The sequence below is a fragment of the Desmodus rotundus genome, chromosome 5 (assembly GCF_022682495.2).
Source record: "Desmodus rotundus isolate HL8 chromosome 5, HLdesRot8A.1, whole genome shotgun sequence".
In the NCBI taxonomy this organism is placed as follows: Eukaryota; Metazoa; Chordata; class Mammalia; order Chiroptera; family Phyllostomidae; genus Desmodus; species Desmodus rotundus.
The window spans coordinates 116952762-116958761 of NC_071391.1; the positions used below are offsets into that span (position 1 = coordinate 116952762).

Here is a 6000-nt window from a genome sequence, read left to right on the forward strand (position 1 = left end):
TCAAACTACACAGTGGAGAAGCTTCCAATGGGGCAGTGGGAGTAGGCACAGCCCAAGTCCTAGCTCTGCTGTATGTGGAACGTGAGAAACTGTCAACCTCCATGCTGCAAGGACGGCTGTGTCCTCAGGAGCAAACTGGGTTCAGTTAAGGGAGTGATGAGGTAGGAGGCTGTAAGGGCAGCGAAGGTGGTCTACAATTGTAGACAGGTTTGGAGGAAGTAGGTCAGCAGTGAAGGACAAGTCAAAGAACACTTGCAAAAGTATGTAAATGAAAGCCCTGCAGTGAGAGGAAATGGGAAGAGCTTGCAGTTTTTGGACGTGCCTGAAAATGAAACTTAGAGGTATGGAACTAGTTTCCATCATAGACCATTCTCTATAGGGGAACGAGAATGCCAGTTAAATCATTAATCTGAGCATACTGTATCTCTATTCAAAACGCTGCAAGGGCTTTCATCCTCACTCAGCATGAAATCCAAAGTCCTGACCCAGGTCTATAAGAGCCTACACGTGATCTGACTCCTACCCAATGCCTCCAGTTCTAAACTTCTGCCCATCCATCACTCAAGCCACCCGGACCACCTCACGGTTCCACAAGACACAAAGCCTCTCCCACTGTAGGGCCCTTGCACCTGCTGTCCCCACTGCCTGGAGCACACTTCCACAGTCTCTGCTCACGTTATCCGAGGCCGTCTCTGAGAACCCGATACACCCACACCCTTACCTATGCTTTACTTTACTTCTTACTACTTATTACTACCCAACATTTATTTGTTTGTTTATTGTCTGTCTCCCCCACTAGGATGCAAGCTCCATGAGAGAAGGGACTTTGTCTTTTTGCATGCCGCTGCATGCCTAGTGCCTGTGACTGTGTTGGGCGTATAGGGAGGTGCTTGGCAAACTTGGTGGAATAAAGTTGGCTGGGCAAAAGATTGTGAATAGAGCTTCAGAATAAATTTAGTTTCACTGGGGCTGATAAAGACGTCTGCCTACTGGGGAACCTTTCCTTTCCTCTCCCAGCTGGCTGCTGGGGGCATAAGTTGGATGGAAAGGAGTTGAACCCTGGTGGCAAACTTTCCCTTAGGATGAGTTATTTCCACTGATGGCTAAATTAATAGTTTCACTTTTATAATCAGAAAAAGTAATTATAAAAGTTATTATGTAGCATAATTGTAGTATAATTAAAAGTTAATATGTAGCAAAAATTTTGTTTTATATATGGATATGTGTGTGTGTATAAATATATATACATATATGTAAAATAATTTAGTATGTGATAAGCCTGTGAGGACAACATGAAATATGCAATAAGTTTCTATTCCTGTGAGTACAAAATTACTGTCTCCACTCACTGATCCCCTCAAGGCTTGCTGCTACACTGATGGTTCACAGTTGGATGCTGTTATCAGCAGCTGGATACTTAAAAGTGCTGGTAGCTGGGTCAGCTTTAGTGACGAGAAGTCCATATTGTTGAGTTCAGACACAGTAGTCATCTCTGCCCCTAGGACTGCTTTGTTCAAACACCCAGCATGCTTCCGGAGTGTGTTCTGGGTACTCGCTACCCAATTCCATAGAACTTTACTGTTTCTCCGCTGGGTTCCACGAGCTATTAGCTTCCTCTCCCCCAATATTAACTGGAGTCACACTGCCTTATCTTGACCTGATGGTCAATTCCAAATACCCCGTAATTCTTCAAGGGCCTTTTGCTTGGGACACACTCTCAGGTACCGATTTCTGTTCCAGTTGGTGTTCTTTGTTACTAAGCCATAGAAATGACTCTGGTCAACTTAATTTTAAAAAGAAATTTATTAGTAAACAATATAAACGGTGACAGAAGGAGACTAGACTTTGGATGGTGAGTGCACCGTGCCATGTGCACATGATGTGCTGCAGAATTGTACACTTGAACACTAATAATTTTATTGACCAATGTAACCCCAACAAATTCATATGTGAATCAAAACAATCCAGTCAACTCATAGAATTGTGAAAGGTAATAAATTGTTGTTGTTGTTGTTTTAAGCCATTAAATTTAAACATTTAGTTGTTTATTTGTTTTTTGTTTGTTTGTTTATTTATAAAGAGAAGGGAAGGGAGGGAGAAAGAGAGGGGGGAAACATTGAGGTGAGAGAGAAACATCAGTTGGTTGCCTATGATAGGACCAAAGCCACAAGCCAGGCATGTGCCCTGACCAGAAATCGAACCAGTGACCTTTCGGTTTGTGGGATGATACCCAAACAACTGAGCCACACCAGTCAGGACTTAAGCTATTAAATTTTGTGGTGGCTTGTTATACAGCAGCAGCTAACCAAAACATCCACCTTATATAGAATAGTAGAAGAACACTGACTTATGTGGCTCAGTGGATTGAGTGCAGGCCTGTGAACCAAAAGGTCACTGGTTTGATTCCCAGTCATGGCACATGCCAGGGTTGTGTGCCAGGTCCCTACTTGGGGGCATGGGCAAGGCAACCAGTCCATGTATCTCTCACACATTGATGTTTCTCTCCCTCTCCTTCTCCCTCCTTTCTCCTCTCTCTAAAAGTAAATAAATAAAATCTTTAAAAAAATTACTCTACCTAATACATAGAAACAAACACAGGGAGGCTGCCAAAATGAGGAGACAAAGAAACATGGGCAAATGAAAGGACAAATCAAAACTCCAGAAAAAGAGCTAAAAGAAATGGAGATAAGCAACTTATCAGATGCAGAGTTCAAAACACTGGTTACCAGGATGCTCAAGGAACTTAGTGAGGACCTCAGCAGCATAAGAAAGACCCAGTCAGAAACTAAGGATACACTAATTGAAATAAAGAACAATTTACAGCGAAACAACAGTAGAGTGGATGAAGCTGAGAATCAAATCAAAAATTTGGAAACTAAGGAAGCAAAAAACCATGCAGAACACCAATAAGGAAAAAGAATAAAAAATAAATAAGGATACATACTTACTTGACAGGGGAGATACCATGATCATGAAGGTAGTTTTCCCAGGGCGAGGCTTACCCATTGCATCTGGATATGTTGACCCCTGAGATTTCCCCAAATATGGGAAACTCAACTGCATAATTTGTGGTAGTGGGGGACTGCATTCACACTCTCCCCTGGGGGGGGGGAAATGAGGATAGTATAAACAGCTTCTAGGATAACTTCAAGCATTCCAGTATTCACATCATAGGGGTGCCAGAAGGGGAAGAGAAAGAGCAAGAAATTGGAAATCTATTTGAAAGAATAATGAAAGAAAACTTCCCTAATTTGGTGAAGGAAATAGACATGCAAGTCCACAGAGAATCCCAAACAAGACGAGCCCAAAGAGACCCACTCCAAGACATATCATAATTTAAAAACCAAAAGTTAAAAATAAAGAGAGACTCTTAAAAGCAGCAAGAGAAAAGTTAGTTACCAGATGGTTGCCCAGTGAGGGTGGGAAGGGGAAGAATGGGTGAAAAGGTGAGGGGATTAAGAAGTACAAATAGGTACGTAGTTGCAGAATAGCCGTGGGAATGTAAAGTACAGTGTAAGAAATGGAGTAGCCAAAGAACTTATATACATGACCCACGGACATGAATAATGGTAGGGAATTGCCTGAGGAAGTAGGGGGTGCTGGATGGAGGGGAGCAGAGGGGGAAAATCCAGACAACTATAATAGCATAATCAATAAAATATAATTAAAATAAAAAGAATTTTTGGTCAACAGATAAAGAAGTACTAGAAAAATTGTGCCAGACAGCAACTCTTATCCAATTAACCTTTTCCCCAAACCCATTACCTACCCTTTCTTCTCGTTATAAAAAGGTTGGCTTGAAATGAGGTTTTAAGATGGTTTTTGAGCACATTAACCACCGTCTTCTCAGATTGCTGGCCATCTGAATAAAGATTTAATCCTTATCTCTACTTATTGGTCCTGGTAGTGACTGGCAGCCTTTTCCAGTTTCAAGATCAGTAATAGCTAATCAGTTACCAGAGAATTAGTTGATTTTTCTCCAGTAAATAGATCATGTTTGAATCAGCAGCTACAATTACAATTACCATCTGAATAAACTTACTGTAATCCAATAAAATTATGCAAGACACACTTCAAACAGGTGAGTGAAATAGAGATGTGATAAGAATAATCACTTAAAAATATTTTGTCTTCGATAGTACTTAGTCACTGAAATTTCCCCAAGGGATGTGATATTTTCATTAGTTTATAGTTTGGGTAAGGAGGGAAAATCTCCAAGAACTTCCTTTGGTCCTTTCTACCATAATAGACGGACTTCATGGGTCAGAAAGCAATGCACACTTTTCTACCAGTAGCTAAATATCTCTACTCCCACTATAAACTCAAGAACTAGGAAAGTAAACACAGGATGAATTTGGAGACCCTTTGGGCCACTGTGGGAAGAATTGTAGCCTCCTGGCTCTCATAAGCCCCACCCTGACTGTTGGACGACAGTGGAATTTGAGTTCCTTAGGAAGTAACTTTGGCTAAGACCCAATAACTCATAATTTTTGAGAGATCTGGGTATTTCTCTTTCCCCAGGCTCAGTTACCACGGTAAATAAGCATGAGTCTTTCTGGGGAAGACTAGGAAAATGAATTACTCTATGTATCTAAGTTATCATACGGTCCTTTCTCAAGGGTTCTTGATCTCTCCTTCATTCAAGGGGTCCTTGGGGATATTGACCTGACTCAGAAATGGAAGATGGGTAAGAGGCCATGAATCTTCATTGTGATGGCTTATGTCAGGACTCTTTGTACATTGAAACTTTTTTTTTTCAGTTAAACAGTTTAAGTGGAACCTTAGTGGGCTGTCTCTTTTGGCCCTGAGCAGCCCGCATTAGGCACTCTCTAAGTTTCCTGTGGGTCAAACTATTCGGATTACCTGCTGCCTATTATAGTAGCCATCCATGCTCACCTTTCTCTGTTGGTTAAGTGCCACTCTGTGGCCTCTGCCACTCTGGATGTGATTATCAACATTGAAATCGAGGAATGCATTCCAGTGGCAGTATATCTTGCCTCATCCCCAACCTACAGAGGAGAGCTACTACGGTTCCTTTTAAAAATGTAGGACTCTCCTCACCAGTGTATTTTCTAGGCCATAATGAAGGGAAGGTTTTTTGAGCTTTCTTGAGTGATTTAATTAAGAAAAGTATGGGTGATAAATCTATTACAAAATACCAAAATCTTTGGATTTCTCTGTCATACCAAGAGTTTCTGGTATCTCAACTTCATGTAGCATAAGCCACACCAGGTTTCAATGAACCAATCAAGCAGTTAGATCCTCTAAAATTAAATAAACTCAGACCAATGTAAAATTCTGTCCTTAATCTCTTGAACTCCATGTTCACATACATTATCCATGTTTTGAAATAAATTAGCAAAATCTTGCAATTTTTTAAAGATTGGATTTGTAGTTGGTCCTCTGGGACATGGGACTATAGGACTCCATTTATATGTCTGGATGTAATGAGAGGAGATAAAAGGGGTAGAATTGGCATTCACTTGTAAGTGAATTATCTCAGGGAAAGTCATAGAACAGGTGTCAACCAGGACAGGAATTGGCACATCATCCAGAGGCAGGGAGGAGGCTCAGTGGGTTTGAAGTACTTGGCCAGACCCTCTCATTTACCTATTCCAATTCTCGTGGTACCACCTTTTCCCAATTGATGCCTAACTTTTACTTAAAAGATTAGACAAGACTAGGAGTTCACCTTGTGCTAATCCAATAATCCACTCAACCATGTGGAACTGCGTGAAGAGACTATTTTAGGGCAGTCATAGGAACTCCCTGGTTCTCTAACCATGATTTTAGACAAGAATTTAAAACCGAAAGACTTTCATTTTCTTTAAGCACAATTAGAAATAGCCAGCCCAGGCCATAGCCTTTATACTCCTTATGCTCTTCACATGGTCTATCACAGCAGCCACTTTGATTCCTAAGGCACTGTCTTTAATATGTGCTTTCCTCTGGGTAACCACAGATGAGAGTTGAAGTAATTGTTCACCATGCTGTACCATA

General features: G+C 41.0%; 1 non-coding gene across 1 annotated transcript; it reads left to right on the top strand.

Annotated features, from left to right (window-relative positions):
- The first annotated feature begins 2940 nt into the window (after positions 1 to 2940).
- LOC112303152 (U1 spliceosomal RNA) lies at positions 2941 to 3103 on the top strand. The gene has a single exon (XR_002974631.1). It is a non-coding gene; the product is annotated as a U1 spliceosomal RNA (small nuclear RNA).
- The last annotated feature ends 2897 nt before the right edge of the window (positions 3104 to 6000 follow it).